At 52.1% G+C, this 10,077-nt stretch overlaps 1 protein-coding gene across 2 annotated transcripts in view; it reads right to left on the bottom strand.

Moving 5' to 3' along the window:
• The window catches only part of LOC116937932 (hydroxylysine kinase-like), a 31,695-nt gene extending 21,977 nt beyond the window's left edge, over window positions 1-9,718 (bottom strand). For both annotated transcript variants that reach the window (XM_076062347.1, XM_076062346.1), the window contains exon 1: window positions 9,389-9,718. The gene's annotated coding sequence lies outside the window, so the exon portion shown is untranslated. The remainder of the gene's footprint in view (window positions 1-9,388) is intronic.
• Window positions 9,719-10,077: the final 359 nt, after the last annotated feature.

Genomic DNA, 10,077 nt, shown 5'->3' on the forward strand with positions numbered 1-10,077 from the left:
TAGCTCCCCCTTAGATATCCCGGTTCTCGCTGCTGCCACTGAGGACCCCTTGCCTGAGGGTCCTGTCGGGGAGGGAGGTGCGGACTCCTTGCTGGGGTTGTCCATTGCGGAATGCGGGCGCCTCCAGATGGAGGACGCATCCCTCCTCGCGTTGCGTCGTCGCGCAGGGGGTTCCGTGCGGGGGGTCGCGGGGATTGATTCGTACGGGCTGCTCCAGGGGCTCCTAATGCATTGGGATGGGAGGGCCTGCCGTCACAGGCTTGTGGTGCCATCCGCTTTGCGGGGTAAGGCCGTTTGGACCGCACACGAGCGGCTTTTGCACCTGGAGACCCACAAGACCCTTGCCATGCTCCAGCTGGATTTCTTCTGGCCGGGTATGGCAAGGGATGTGGATGACCGCATGCACTCAGTGCGCCCAACGAAAACCACCAGCGAAAGGCGCCTGCCCACCGCTACAATCTATCACGGTCTCTCGGGTTAACGAACTCGTCACACTCGATATATTGGGGCCCATCCCTGCGACCCCTAGGGGTAACAAGTACCTGCAGGTTGGCGTGGAATATTTCACCCGATGGCCTATGGCATGGCCTCTCGCTAACCAGTCAGCAGCAGCCGTTGCCGAGGCCTTTGTCCAGGGCTATGTCCTCGACAAGGGTGCTCCCGAACGGCTGCTGACTGACCAAGGGAAGAACTTCTCTGGCGTCCTTCTGCACGAGGTGTGTGCGTTTCTTGGTACGAAAAAGATTCGCACTTCCCCCTATCACCCACAAACCGATGGCATGGTGGAGCGGCTGCATAGGATGCTTACATCTATGTTGTGTCACCAGGTGTGTGACTCCCAAACCGATTGGGACCTTCACATTCCGGGGGTTTTGGCCGCCTATAGAATGGCTCCTCACGCGGCAACCGGCTTCTCGCCGTTCTTTTTGATGTACGGTCGCGACGTTGACCCACCAATTGCAACTCAGCTCCGCGTCTCAGAAACCAGCAGAAAATCTAAATTGGCCGACCACGTTAAATTTAATATCCTGAGGTTGACCGAGGCGCGGGAGGCAGTGGCCCAAAACTCTTCCTCTCGGCAGAAGGCCAACGAGAGGTTGCGATCGCGCCAATCACGCACACATGCGTGGAAACCAGGCGATCAAGCCTGGCTGCACTGCCCTCAGGTGCCGTTGGCGACCTCGGCGAAATTGTTGCGGCCTTGGAGGGGCCCTGTGGTTATTGTGAAGGTTATGCGGCCGCAGTGCGTTCGTATCCAGTGGGGGAAACGCCGCTGGTACGTACACCCCTCGCGTCTGAAGCCGTTTGTGGTGCCGCGCGTCCCTCCACCACATTACACGGGCCGAGCATGTGATGTGTCCGCTGACTCCCGGACGGCATCTTCGTCACCTGCCCTTGATGCTTCGCTAACTGTTCCACCTTCAGGCGCCTCAAGAATGACGGCTTCCAGCGCGCCTGCGCCACCCGGTGGGGACGGAGTTTGCCCTTCCTGGGTGACGGAAGACGGTGCACCTGCACAGCCGGTGCCCACTGCCGGGCCGACCCGACCCTCCCCCTACGATGGACCCGCAAAACGGACTCGTGCCAAAATGCGCCGCTTGTTGTAATAATGGTTCTTGTTACTCTTGTTGTTCACTGTTAAGTTTTCTTGCTGCGTTGATGGGGGGGTACAATGTATATGTGTATATAGTGTAATTTTGTATAGGTGGGTTGGGTTATTTATTGGGGTGTTCGTTCTTATGAGGCACGCACGGGTGGGGGTTTGTTGTGTTTATTGTTCGAGTATTGTTGCAGCCGGGACGGCTGCGGGTTACACGGGAGGGGGTGATGTAGGGGTGCTATGGGGAATAAACACATGGCACGGGAAGGTGTGGTTCACCCACACCTTGGTGGCTACAACAACGTCCGCTAAGGCTCCAGTGGGTATAATGTGCGGGGAGCCAGGGAGCTCGGGGCAGAGTGTGGGGCCCGAGGCTGAAGCAACCAGTGAAGAAAGAAGGCCAGCTAGGTGAGACCCTGGAACTTCTGTGACCGCTGCCCTTTTCAGGGCCGGCACAGCAAGCCAGTGGTGCAGCCCCAGAGCCCCAGAGTCAGAGTCCTTCTAAGGGCCGGTCTGGTCGGCGGGGTGCCGAGATCTGTGCCTAACCAGGGCCGGATCTGATAGCCTCCCTTAGAGCCCTACCAGGAGGAACTGGGAGCCTAGAGCTTAGGCTAGAGAGCCTGGGGTGTGTTCCTGAGTTATACGGGTGGAGGGGCCGCTACCCCTTATAGTGTAACCCTTGTTAAGGTTTAAATAAATAGTGCTGCTTCTATTCTGCCGTCTCCGTGTCCTGGAACCCACTACACAGGTAACGAGCTGAGATTAGGAGCACTCCCTTTAAGAGTGTGCTCCTAATCTCAGCTCGTTACCTGTATAAAAGACACCTGGGAGCCAGAAATCTTTCTGATTGAGAGGGGGTCAAATACGTATTTCCCTCATTAAAATGCAAATCAACTTATAGCATTTTTGACATGCATTTTTCTGGATTTTGTTGTTGTTATTCTATCTCTACTGTTCAAATAAACCTACCATTAAAATTATATTTCTTAAAATTATATTTCTTTGTCAGTGGGCAAACGTACAAAATCAGCAGGGGATCAAATACTTTTTTTCCCTCACTGTAAACCCCAATGATCCGATCGAAATGAGGGATCTTGATCGGATCATTGGGGGGCCACGTGCCACCACTACCCCCCCCCAAACAGTCATGAGCAGCACCTCCCCACACGCCCTGCCACCGAGAAAAATGTTTCACGTAAGAGAGTGAAACTGATATTTTCATTCTCAGCTGGAATTTAGCCAAATGCAATACGCTTGAGAAACCTGGTTTAAAATCACAAGCAAGTTGCCTGAATTTCAAACCCATGGTCTCAGCGGTACAGCTCGGTGCTCTTGGCAGGCTGAGCCAACCGGTCACTTCATCGCAAGCAACCGGAAGCATCAAGGTTGTCAATGCCGTGCGCGTCGTCCTAATGGGGAGCGGCAGTGTGGTGGCTTGCAACGCTGTGTTGCGAACCCAGTGAACAGAGTTCAATTCCTCCCCACTCACAACCAATAACGGTGCCGAATATTTAAACCGCTTTCCATGGGTCGGCATAGCTTTAAATGAGTACCTGGTGCAGTGTGATCGTGGTGGTGGTTGTGATGGTGGTGATGATCATGGTTGTGATGATGGTTGTGGTGATGGTGTCTCTATTGGTCTCTGTGAGTCCCTGAGCCTCTATGGGTGTCTACGAGTCTCAGTCACTCTGGGTCTATATGGGTCTCTATGAGTCTCTACGGGTCTCTACGGGTCTCTGTGTGTCCCTGTGGGTCTCTGTGAGTGTCTGTGTGTCTGTTGGTCTCTGTATGTCTCTGTATGTCTCTGTGGGTGTCTCTGTGTGTCTCTGTCGGTCTCTGTGAGTCTCTGTGGGTCTCTGTGTGTCTCTGTCGGTCTCTGTGTGTCCCTGTGGGTCTCTGGTGGCCGGGCCTGCTGTTGGCCACGCACTGCTCGTGTGCTGTGCCAGCCTTCATAGACGCTGCTACTCGCCAACAGCAATTGCCTCAACAGTCTGTTATTTCAAGTTTCATTTCAAGTTTTCATGTATTAGGTATAGCCCTGTGACATGGGAATCAAGTGGTCACCCACCTAAGTTCATTAAAAATGTGGGAGCGTTATACGCATTAGTTCGCTATCACGACATACAGTACCCTGGTGTCTACAAACTAAGTTGCCTCTGTGGTAGTAGTTACATTGTAGAAACCAAACGCCATGTCTCGGACCGCATTCGTGAACACAAAGCAGACCTTAAACACAGTAGGACCAACACCTCGGCCATGGCAGATCACTGTTATAATTCAGTAGGCTCACATGACATTGAATTCTCCAAGACAGAGGTTCTTTGCAATCCATCTGGCTACCATGAGAGATTTGTTCATGAGGCTATCCACATATACAAACACAGAGACAATTTAAACCGAGAAGATGGACTCTGGCTTAGCAATCATTGGAAGGATTTGATAAACCATTTCAAGTCTTAATTGATTATTCACGCTTACGGTGGCTTTCAGACAGCATAAATTAATTTTTCGTCTCCCCCCTCCTCTTTTCAGAACATAGATGGACTCTTGATTTAAAGCTTTCGTGACTGCAGTAATTCATATTCTTAGCTCTTTCGGTAAAGTAACGTTGAAGGGAAACAATAAAATATATATAAAACACAATATATATTTTATTGTTTCCCTTCAATGTGACTTTACCGAAAGAGCTAAGAATATGAATTACTGCAGTAAGGAAAGCTTTAAATCAAAACATCAACAGGCTGATGTGCCACATCTCCTCCTTCAAGAAGTCTCACAGCCCTGCGATGTTGTGTCCACACAACCCAAACTACGGAGTGCCTGGTGGTAAACCGCTGTGCTGTAGCCTGCGCCCCTCCAGTGGAGGAGGAACAGTAAAACCTCGCTGATGCTCTCCTGAAGCACTCCTGTGCGTAACAATCATTTAGACTAGTTGCACGTGCATCGATTGTAAAACCCCGTTCCGTTTCAGGTGGGGACAGTTGGTGCCGTGTGCTCGTTTCACGTCGGGGTGCCACTAAAGGCGCAGGTCCCACTTCTGAGTGATCGGTTACGCGACTCTCTTTTGCACGCAACACAATCTCTTGTGATTCTATTTAATTATTTAAATATTTCGTGACTGCAGCGATTCATATTATTTGTTCTTTCGGTAAAGTCACCACGTAGAAGGGAAACAATAAAATAATAAAAATATAAAACAATAAAATTCTTAAGACGTTTCGACCGCAACACAAGCAATCACCGTCAGGTGTGAAAACCACAGCAAGAACATTTAACTCGTAATCTCGTAGTCACTTACATGTTAATATCGCCTGATGATGTCACTTACATGTTAATATCGCCTGATGATGTCACTTCCCTCTTAATGTCGCCTGACGATGTCACTTCCCTCTTAATGTCACCTGATGATGTCACTTCCCTCTTAATATCGCCTGATGATGTCACTTCCCTTTTAATGTCGCCTGATGATGTCACTTCCTTCTTAATGTCACCTGATGATGTCACTTCCCTCTTAATGTCGCCTGATGATGTCACTTCCCTTTTAATGTCGCCTGATGATGTCACTTCCCTTTTAATGTCGCTTGATGATGTCACTTCACTCTTAATGTCGCCTGATGTCACTTCCTTCTTAATGTCACCTGTTGAAGATGTCACTTCCCTGTTAATATCGCCTGATGATGTCACTTCCCTTTTAATGTCGCCTGATGATGTCACTTCTCTTTTAATGTCACCTGATGTCACTTCCCTGTTAATGTCGCCTGATGATGTCACTTCCCTTTTAATGTCGCCTGATGATGTCACTTCCCTGTTAATGTCGCCTGATGATGTCACTTCCTTCTTAATGTCGCCTGATGATGTCACTTTACTCTTAATGTCGCCTGACGATGTCACTTCCTTCTTAATGTCACCTGATAATGTCACTTCCTGCTTAATGTCACCATGAGCAGCAGCATCAGTGAGTGTGGCACTGAAGAGAGAACCCCGTGGGTGAGGCTGATGGAGCGCCGCGTGATGCTGCTGCTGCTGCTGGCGGTGGCGGCGGTGGTGCTGATCACAGAGCAACAGTCTCAGGTAACGGGGGTCCCCCCCCCCTCTCATTCACCGCTCTGGGGCCCCTCTCATTCACCCCCCTGGGGTCCCGTCTCATTCACCCCCTGGCGTCCCCTCTCATTCACCCCCCAGGGTCCCCTCTCATTCACCCCCCTGGGGTCCCCTCTCATTCACCCCCCTGGGTCCCCACCCCCTCTCATTCACCCCCCTGGGGTCCCCTCTCATTCACCCCCTGGGGTCCCCTCTCATTCACCCCCTGGGGTCCCCTCTCATTCACCCCCCTGGGGTCCCCTCTCATTCACCCCCTGGGGTCCCCTCTCATTCACCCCCTGGGGTCCCCTCTCATTCACCCCCCTGGGGTCCCCACCCCCTCTCATTCACCCCCTGGAGTCCCCTCTCATTCACCCCCCTGGGGTCCCCTCTCATTCACCCCCCTGGGGTCCCCACCCCCTCTCATTCACCCCCTGGGTTCCCCCTCTCATTCACCCCCTGGGGCCCCCCTCTCATTCACCCCCCTGTGCCCCCCCCCCTCTCTCTCGGTGGTGGTGGTGTTTGGGGAGTTTGTCTCCCGCTCGCGACTCAACCCACACCCAGTGACGGCCGTTATCTGAACCGGTCCTGGGCCTCCCCCAGTTCGACTCAGCCGCAAATAAGTAGCCGGTGTAGCGGTGTAGTAGAGCGGTGCACATCGCTAGCACTGGGGGAGACAAAGGCGGCCGGGCCTGGTGCTGGCCACCCGCCCCCTCGTGTGCCACAGTGCCGGTAGCCTTCATAGGTGCTGCTACTCGCTAACAGCACTTAACAGCACTTGCCCCTGTCGCACCTCAAGGTGTACAGGGAATGGCTCTGACTCCCGGCCACGTAGTTTACCCGGGCCCGCTCACCATCATGAAGGTCCTTAATGATCGTGAGCAGAGGGTCAGGTACTCCAAAAGCACGAAGAACGACCCAGAGCCCAGGCCTACTGATGGTATCATAGGCCTTGACCAGGTCAATAAAGCAGAAATGTAGGTCTTGTTGGAATTCCCTACATCTCTGCTGTAGCAGACGGACAGAAAATATGGCATCTGTGCAGGACCGCCCTTTCCTGAAGCCGCATTGGGGCTCCGCAAGCCTCTCCTCAGCGTGCCTGGCAAGGCGATGCTGAATAATCCTTGCCAGGACCTTTCCCGGCACACTGAGGATTGAGATGCCCCTGTAGTTGTTACAGTCTGTGCGGTCCCCCTTCTTAAAGAGGGGGACCACCAGGGAATCCTTCCAATCCTGCGGAACCCGTCCAGTGGTCCAGACTGTTGTTATGATGTCATATAGGGCAGTCTGTGCACAAACGCCACCCTCCCTCAGCATTTCACTTGGGAGATCATCTCTGCCTGCTGCCTTTACTGGTCTCAGACTCCGGATCGCCCTCAGTACTTCCTCAACAGATGGCACCTCAGCCAGCCACTCACAGGGGGTGACTTCTTCCAATATTTGAGGCACCGCAGCCTTAGCAGGGTCATCCTCACTTTGTGCCACGATGTTTTCCTGGCTGAGGTATTTTCCCTCCCCCAGGACCTCACAGAAATGCTCAGCAAATCTGCAAACCTGTTCCTGGGGGTCGGAGATTGGATCACCGTTTTTTCCCCTAATGATGGTAATAGGTGTGGTGCTGCAGGTTACTTTTTTGATGGAGTTAAATAGAGATTTGTGATCACGGGCCACTGAGGCAGACTCCATCTCCTCAGCAACCCGCGACCACCACCCATCCTTGCAGCGCCTCACGGCTCTCCGAACCTCCGAGCGAAGGCTGCGGTAAGCCTCATTCTCTGACGTGGGATTCTGTAGCCGATGACAGTGGGCCTGTCGCTTTTTCTCAACCATCCTGAACACCTCCTCTGTCAGCCAGGATCTCTGGGGAGGTCTGGACCGCGTACCCAAAGCAGCCATTGCAGCTGCATGAGTCACAGTCCTAAACCTCGCCCATTTACCCTCGACATCAGGAGGAGTCGGGAACGATGCCAATCCCAGCCGCAAGCGATGATGAAATTCTCGCTTGCAACTTTCATCAGATAACTGAGACCAGGCCACTTTAGGTCGGAATTGGGTCCTGGGTGTACACCCACCTCCGGAGTGGTAGAATGGCAGGCGCATCTTACAGATGACTAGTCGATGGTCAGAGGGCAGATCAGCTCCACGGTAGGTCCTGGTGTCAAGGACATGGGCTCGCATCCGCTCGTCCGTCACTATGTAGTCCAGCAGCTGTTCTTGCTTGGACCCGGCATGCATCCATGATGTTGTGTGGATGCGCCGATGCCGGAACAGCGTGTTGGTAATTACAAGCCCATGGGCTGCACAAAAATCTAGCAGCCTCCTACCGTTGCTATTGAGCTGATCTGGCCCATGCCCTCCACTCACTCCAGACCAGGTGCCAGTATCATGACCAACTCGGGCATTAAAGTCACAGACACAACAGACACAACACACACAGAGACACACACACAGAGACACACAACACACACAGACACACACACACTGAGACACGCACAGAGAGACAGACACAACACAAATGTCTCCCCGTGTAGTCTCCCTGACGGGCTGCGCGAGGCTTACAGACACACACACACAGACACACACACAGAGACACACACACAGACACAACACACACACACAGACACACACACAGAGACACACACAGAGACTCACACAGATACACACACAGACACAGAGACACACACACAGAGACACACACACACAGAGACACACACACAGAGACACACACAGACAGACACAACACAAATGTCTCCCCGTGTAGTCTCCCTGACGGGCTGCGTGAGGCTTACACACACAGAGACACACACACAGAGACACACACAGAGACACACACACAGAGACACACACACAGAGACACACACACACAGAGACACACACACACAGAGACTCACACAGATACACACAGACACACACACAAACACAACACACACACACAGACAGACACAACACAAATGTCTCCCCGTGTAGTCTCCCTGACGGGCTGCGTGAGGCTTACAGAGACACACAGAGAGACACACACAGAGACACACACACAGAGACACACACACAGACACACACACAGAGACACACACACACAGAGACACACACAGAGACACACACACAGAGACACACACAGAGACACACACAGAGACACACACACACAGAGACACACACAGAGACACACACAGAGACACACACAGAGACACACAGACACACACACAGAGACACACACACAGAGACACACACACAGACACACACACAGAGACACAACACAGAGACACACACACCCACACACAGAGACACACACACAGAGACACACACAGAGACACACACACAGAGACACACACAGAGACACACACACAGAGAGACACACACAGAGACACACACAGAGACACAGACACAACACAAATGTCTCCCCGTGTAGTCTCCCTGACGGGCTGCGTGAGGCTGACAGAGCCCGCGCGTCTTTGTGGGCCTCAGGCTGTGAGGGCGAGAGGTCGGCTCCACTCTCTCACTCACCGCCCTCGTTGTTGTGTCGCCCGCTCTCGTTCACGTTTTTGTTTTATTATAGTCGTAGTAGTTGTTGATATTACAGTATTAGTTATTATAGCAGTTCATGTTTTTACTATTGTAATTGTTTATATTATTGCTGTTGTAAGTTGTTGATGTTATTATTAGTGTTATAGTTATGATTGTAGATGTTGTTATTATAGTAGTAGTTATACTTACGATTATAGATGTTGTGGTGATGGTGGTGCTGGTTGTTAGTCTCCTCAGAACACACAGCCGCCTTCTCCCGCCAAAACGCGACTCTTCGGTGGTGGAGGGAGAGGGTCGTGGGCGAAACCAACGCGAGCAGCGGGCGATGGAGGGGTGAATGCCACCGGCGAACTTAAATTGTTTTAATTTAGGGGGGTACACAGCAAACTCCACCTTTCACTAACGCCAGTGAGCCCCTCTTGCTTCTTGTCGCTATGGATGAAATAATTAAACATCAAACAAATTCGCTACATTTATTCAGCGCGTCTTGAGTTTTGATGCTTTTCATCCCCCTCCCCCTCTTCCGGGCTATGCTTGGTATAATCTGAAACGCAGCAGCGCCTTATCTAGTCTATGCTATTTACCATGGGCCTTACTCCGGGCTATGAAATAAAGTTCAATGTCACGTGCAATGGAGCTGACCAATTAAAAAACACCCACAAAATATCAACACCACGTGACTCGTGGTGGGAGGGGGGTTGCCATCTTGGTAAGGGAGAATCCACCACACACCCCCCCTACCTAAGATGACCGCCCACACGTTGTTTGACTGGTTGTTGGGGAGAACCTCTGATAGCCAATAGCGACTATTAGGCGACTATTCACACTCGACTATTGCGGAGCTGTAGAAGCCCATCACGCTTTTACCCCGTCGTGGT

The sequence above is a fragment of the Petromyzon marinus genome, unplaced genomic scaffold (assembly GCF_048934315.1).
Source record: "Petromyzon marinus isolate PM22_M1 ecotype Great Lakes invasive population unplaced genomic scaffold, UKy_Petmar_22M1.pri1.0 PM_G_Scaffold_58, whole genome shotgun sequence".
Taxonomy (NCBI): domain Eukaryota; kingdom Metazoa; phylum Chordata; class Hyperoartia; order Petromyzontiformes; family Petromyzontidae; genus Petromyzon; species Petromyzon marinus.